Raw genomic sequence first — 6,049 nt, forward strand, 5'->3', positions numbered from 1 at the left:
ATATATTATAATACTCATTTTTGAAATGTATTTGTATCTGTATTATAATACACAAAATCGAAGTATTACATGTATTATAATACTTTTGAAGGTGTAATACCTTCCCAGAGGTCATATGTAAGACCTCCTAGGTGTCACCAGTGCACTTTATGAGTAATTTTTCGTGTCCCACAAACATCTGGACACCAACAAGGTCCTCCTTTGCTTCAAACTATCCCAAAGGGAGTGACCTCAGTGCCAGAGGTTACTGGGGGCTTCCTCGCATTCCTTCCATTTCAGCGTCCGTAAAGATTAGTCATCGCATTGCAAGCCCTTTGTGGTATGAAAGAGTGCGTCCAGTCCAGGCACCCCTGTACGGGGTTGCACTATGGACAGTTACACACTTTTGAACGGCCTACGTTTTATCGTCCAGGGTGGACGAAATGAAGACTCTTCCACACTGAGAGCAAGCTGTTCACTATGATCGAATTGACCAGCGCTATCTCATCATATTCGGAAAAGGCATGCCCTATAGAGGACTACCCTTTGAGAATATGCTAAACATGTAAGCATCTGAAATAACACGTCATTGGAGAATGACTGGCTCGATAAGTAATGCGCAAATTATATAGATTTCTGATTTTCTATTCCTTTCTTTCTCCCCAAGTTACGTATCAATGTATTACTAGTATTACTCGTGTAATACACAGAAGTATTAGTATTATGTATTATAATACCTCAGAATCAAAGTATTACGTATTAGTATTACAATACCGATTTCTAGGAAGTATTATGTATTAGTATTATAATACAAAATATGGGTATTACTGCCCATCCCTGTTAGATTGGTGCGCCATGGCAGAGGCCTTGCGACACACACGAACCAACGGTAAAGCTGCGCCATCTCTTAGGCGAAAGCAGATGCTTGGTAAGTGCCTGACCTCCACGTCTTCCTATTGGCAGGCATCCAGGAGGAGGAGCCTCCCTCGCTCTTGGTCAGCAAGGGCAAGGATAGTCCAGGGGACTCTGCATGGACGACCTATTCGTGGGAAAGAGAAACCACGTGACACCGTCCGCCCAATAGCTGACACCGAATGGCTGCTCCGGCACGGAAACGGAACGCGATACTCTGTACCCCTATTTAATGACTCTATCCCCATCTTGCCAGTCCGGAACCGGAAGGAGGAGTTGCGAGTAGGCGAGGGAGAAAACAATCCTCTGCGCATGCGCCTATTCTCCTTCGAATGCGTGTTCACGTTCGCGAACGGGGGACAAGTGTTGTTGATCTCTATCGGCGAGACTCGCATTGAACCATCTGAGGGCGATCACGATCGCTGCCTAATCACGATTTCACGCGATGTGGATCGCGAGTCAGTGCGTTTAGGGTATTAGGCAGAGCAATGGCAACCAGAATTAGACGAAAATACGCTCCTCGACGAAAAGGAAGCTCCTCAGTTGATTACGTCCACTAGGTAACCTGCGTTTATGCGAAGTATTTTAGCCCGGTTTCACCGACGCCGATTCACACCTGAACCGAGATCAACGTTCCTTTAACTTGCTTGTTCCCTTAATGCTTTACGAGAGGGAGTTATTGCTACTGGAACATTCATCACGCAACCAACTAAGGGTTACAAAAAGAATTCACCGATGCGCTCAAGTTTCAGTAACGCTTGATCTAGGTTCAAAGGTAAGCAGCGTTTGTGAAAGCGGACCTTTTAGTAATAGAAAATAATAATAATTACAATTCCTATTATTATTAGTATTATTATTGTTGTTGTTGTTGTGTCATACGTACTCTGGAAGTCCCAATGCCTGGCTGTAGCTCAGAATCGCCGGTATTCGAGCAATACATCCCAGACTTACCCTTGTTATGTGTTTGCTCTGTGACTTCCTTGAGCACCGCCTCTCTTTTCGCTAGGGGTGCAGGAATTCTTGCGTCATTGGTCTATGGTCTAATCGGTACATATGCGTCAAGTATGGGCGCGTTGCTATAAGGAACCTCGCGTCTTCACCAAGGGATTCAGATAATGCAAATAATGTAAATAATCACAACCATTTGTTTCTTCCGTCGAATTTCGCCTGATATGTGTACACGCGAATGGCTGCTAGATTGTACATATTTTTTAGCATATTTTTACATACTTATAACGCTAGTTTGCACGCACAGCATCTAGGTTGTTACTGTGTTAGATAAAAGTGAAGCGTAATCTGGGCAGTTACTTGTGTAATTAGATAATTACGTTAATAAAATATCCTGAAAAAGTAGTGTCCATTTTGTTCCAACAACCTGTAGTTGTATACTTGCAATATATTTTTATTTATTTCCGCGTTAGCGCCGCGAAGCAACTGTGGCTACGAGCAGCGTACAGACATGGACAGGTGGAGAGAGGACATCAGGAAGGAGTGGGGCGTTAGTACGTGTCCTGGGCCGACTTCAGGGGGAACTGTGGGGGACATTCGTCTGGAAAGTCTTCGGAAAACGCAGAGAGAACATCAGACAGCACAGCCGGTGAGGGGGTTCGAACCCGTGTCACGTCCCAGTCTGGGCGTGGAAAGTGATCATCTTAACCCTCCGTGCCACGGGAGCTGACTGCAATATATTGATCTGTATATATTTTGAGGGAGTAACTTACAACCACGACGATGAAAGATGGAAACCATTGAAAAGGTTAGCCAGCTGTAAGACTCGAACCCACATCTTCTGGATTACCGAGTGGGTTCGAGTCCTACAGCTGGCTAATTTTTGCAGTGACTTCCATCTTTCTCGTTAATTTCTTAGGCAATTTGAGACTTTGTATCAATTTGTCCTCTCTGTGTCGTTCCAGCCTCAGAACATCAGTTCTTTCACGTTACAACCACAATTAAGTGAGAAGGTCTTATCACTAGACCAGCCTCAGACGTCCTTTTGTCGTTCTTTAGACGGTTGTTACTGCGTAAACTACCTTTTCTTGTTTTGAAGGAGTACGTTGGCACTCAACCGGTTTGAGCTAACTCGAGAAAACACCGAGAAAATACAAGTGTTTATCTCAAACGCGCATAAGGCATGCACTGGCAATTAGGACGATCGACACTACGAGTGCTACAATAAACATTTCGAGAGTTGTTTTTACCCGGACCTCGTTCCAATTATACTGTATGTAATTGAAACAGAACTAAGTGACTTTATTTATTTATTTATTTAAGTACTTTAAAGACCTCAAGAGCGTATTACATAACGGAGTGATGAGTACCACATAGGAAAAAGTACAATAGAAACACGCAACAAAAGTATTACAAAAAATAAATAAATAAATAAGAAATATCGAGCTGACAAGGAAAGAAGATCAGGTGCACCATTTGAAGAGCATGATATATGAATCATAAGCCCTGCTTTGAAGGAGAGCGGCCTTAAAACCAGCAGTGTCGCGTTTACGACCAACATGTTCAGGCTGAAGATTCCTATCACTAGTTGTTTTACGAAAGAATGATAGTAGAAACAACAACAACAACAATAAATGAAGAGGTGATGATGACATGGGATGTTTCCCCGTGGTAGCCACAGGACCACTTCACAGTGGTTAATATGAGAGGATGAATTATGGTGAGAGTGAAGCGACGACAGGTCGGAGTTCTGTTTAGGGCTCTTCGAGGAGTCCAGTGGCTTGCATGAAAGCAAAACGGGAGCGAAGAGCCCGGCACTGATGCGCAGGGGAGCTCCATGGGCCAAGTACTTGGACAGGCTGAATGGTCTATGGCCGAGGAGTTCAAGTTGGCGTCGAAGTACCCAGCGTTCACACGTGTACCGCTCACAGTCCTCGATGATGTGGGGGATCGTAGCTGGGGTGCGGCAAGCTAAGCACAGCGCCGTGTTACTGTAACCCAGCTTAACACGGAACACAGGGGTGAAGGCGACGTTGAGTCGTAGACGCCTCAAGAGTGTCGTAAAGCTGCGAGGGAAGCCACCTGGCATCCTAAATGACAATGACGGGTCCACTGCATGGAGGAGCGACCATTGAGTGATGTCATGCAGCCATTGCTGGCGGGCCAAGGGTGACACCAACGCAGACAAGTAGGAGCGTCTATCCCCGTTGGAGAGGATAATGGGCACGGCCCTGGAGATACGGTGGGCCGCAGCAGCCGCTAAACCTGCCTCTTCGTTGCCCTGAATGCCGGTGTGGCCGGGGACCCACTGTAGGGTCACCCGGTGTCCCTGTTCGCCGAGAACCTTGAGCGCCGTCAGGATACTAACAACCACCGGGGCCAACGAGCCGCGGATGCCCATGGTTCCTACACATTGCAGGGCTGATTTTGAGTCAGCGTATATCACCCAGGAACGGGGAGGGCATTTGGAGACAGACTTTAGAGATAACAAGATGGCATACAGCTCCGCAGAGGTCGACGAAGTGCGATGTGACAGGCGGAACCCACATGATAGTGACTCCTCCGGTATGACAAAAGCAGCGGAGGAGCCATCTGTGAACACAGCCGTGCGGCCTCTGTACTTTGTATCCATCATTTCCAAAGTAGACTGCTTGAGAACCGAAACGGGGATCTGGCTCTTCGGCCCCAGGAGGCCAGGGATGTGTGTCGAGAGAGATGGGCTCGGCAGTGTCCATGGTGCCACTGAAGGGGCGGTCGGGGCAACAGTGAAGCCAGGGAGGTTTCCAGATGTTGCTGTAACACTAGCGAGAGTTTACTGTTCTTCCGCCTACGTAGCTTTGGAACCAGAGGATGACGCCGGTGGTGAGCGAGCAACCGTAGGTAGTGTCGGATGGTTTCTCTTCGGCGGAGGACATCGATGGGTATTTCCCCGGCGTCGGCGATCACCATCCGTGTCTCAGCGCTGCGCGGGACACCAAGGCACGTCCGCAGGCTGCGTGCCAGTGTACACCGAAGCTTGTGTTCAGACGTGGCTGATATACCGTGCAATACGGGCAAGCTGTATAGCAGGGAGCCGCGAACCAGAGTTTTGTGGAGCACAAGAAGATCCCGCTCAGTGCAGCCCCAGCGCACGCCGGCAAAGTGGCGAATCACATTCCCCCAGCGCTGAGCTTTTCAGTAGAATGGAAGTGATATTACAATGGAAAAGCTTAATCATGTGGTTGGTGGTCCGGACGAGATGAAATGTAGTAGTTAGCAGGGACTAGGAGACGATAGCGAGTGTTTGTGTTGTGATACATTTTATGGAAGAGACACAGCCTGGCTATCAACCGTCTTGACGAGAGAACATCAACGTCAAGGCTTCTCTTTATACGCGAAGCACTCGCGTCTCTGGAATAGCTATAGATGTAATGAAGCACATTTTGAACTGACTCTGATGCTTGAATGAAGTACTCTTGATGGGGATTCCATATGGCCGATGCGAATTCAAGTTTGGGCAGCACGAATGCACGGTATGAAGGCAGTTTTACGTGATGTGGTGCAAACACAACATGCCTTCGAAGGTTTAATTTGGTAACCCCATTTGGTAACACCATAATTGGCCACATATCGGTCCAAGATTGGCAGCCAATATAAGTTACGTTGTTCCAATATATAGGCCGTGCAACAAAGGTCTGGTAATCCGCCAATGAAACTGCCAATATTGGTCCAATGTCGACAGCCCGTGGTGAGCCAATGTAGAATACGAATGCCCTGTAGCTATAGTAACTGCCACTCCGGTCTAGTTTTAATTGGTTTGAATGGCAGCACGACAACAGGAAGGCATCACAGTACAATGCATTTTTTTTTCTCTTTCGTCTTTTTTCTTATATTTACCTGGGTAGGTACTGAAACACTGCCATGGGTAGCATGGTGGTGAGCTAGTAGGATCTCACTCTGTCTGTCATTCGAGTAGTCCTACAAAACTACCCACCACTGAGGATGTATCGACCAAAAAAGTAAGAAATAGTTGTGCCACAATACTTCGCGGGAGTTAAATTTTAGCAATACTATTCCGGTTTTCCCTTACACATCACAAGATTTCGGAATATGAAAATATAACCATTGGCTGAAAGCTGGCAACATTGGCACTTTGGTTTGATGGCAGGCTAATGTAACGCCATCGTTCACAAAGTAATTCCAGAAAGTAATTTTATGGGCAACATTGCTT

Source organism: Ornithodoros turicata, unplaced genomic scaffold (genome assembly GCF_037126465.1).
Source record: "Ornithodoros turicata isolate Travis unplaced genomic scaffold, ASM3712646v1 Chromosome104, whole genome shotgun sequence".
In the NCBI taxonomy this organism is placed as follows: domain Eukaryota; kingdom Metazoa; phylum Arthropoda; class Arachnida; order Ixodida; family Argasidae; genus Ornithodoros; species Ornithodoros turicata.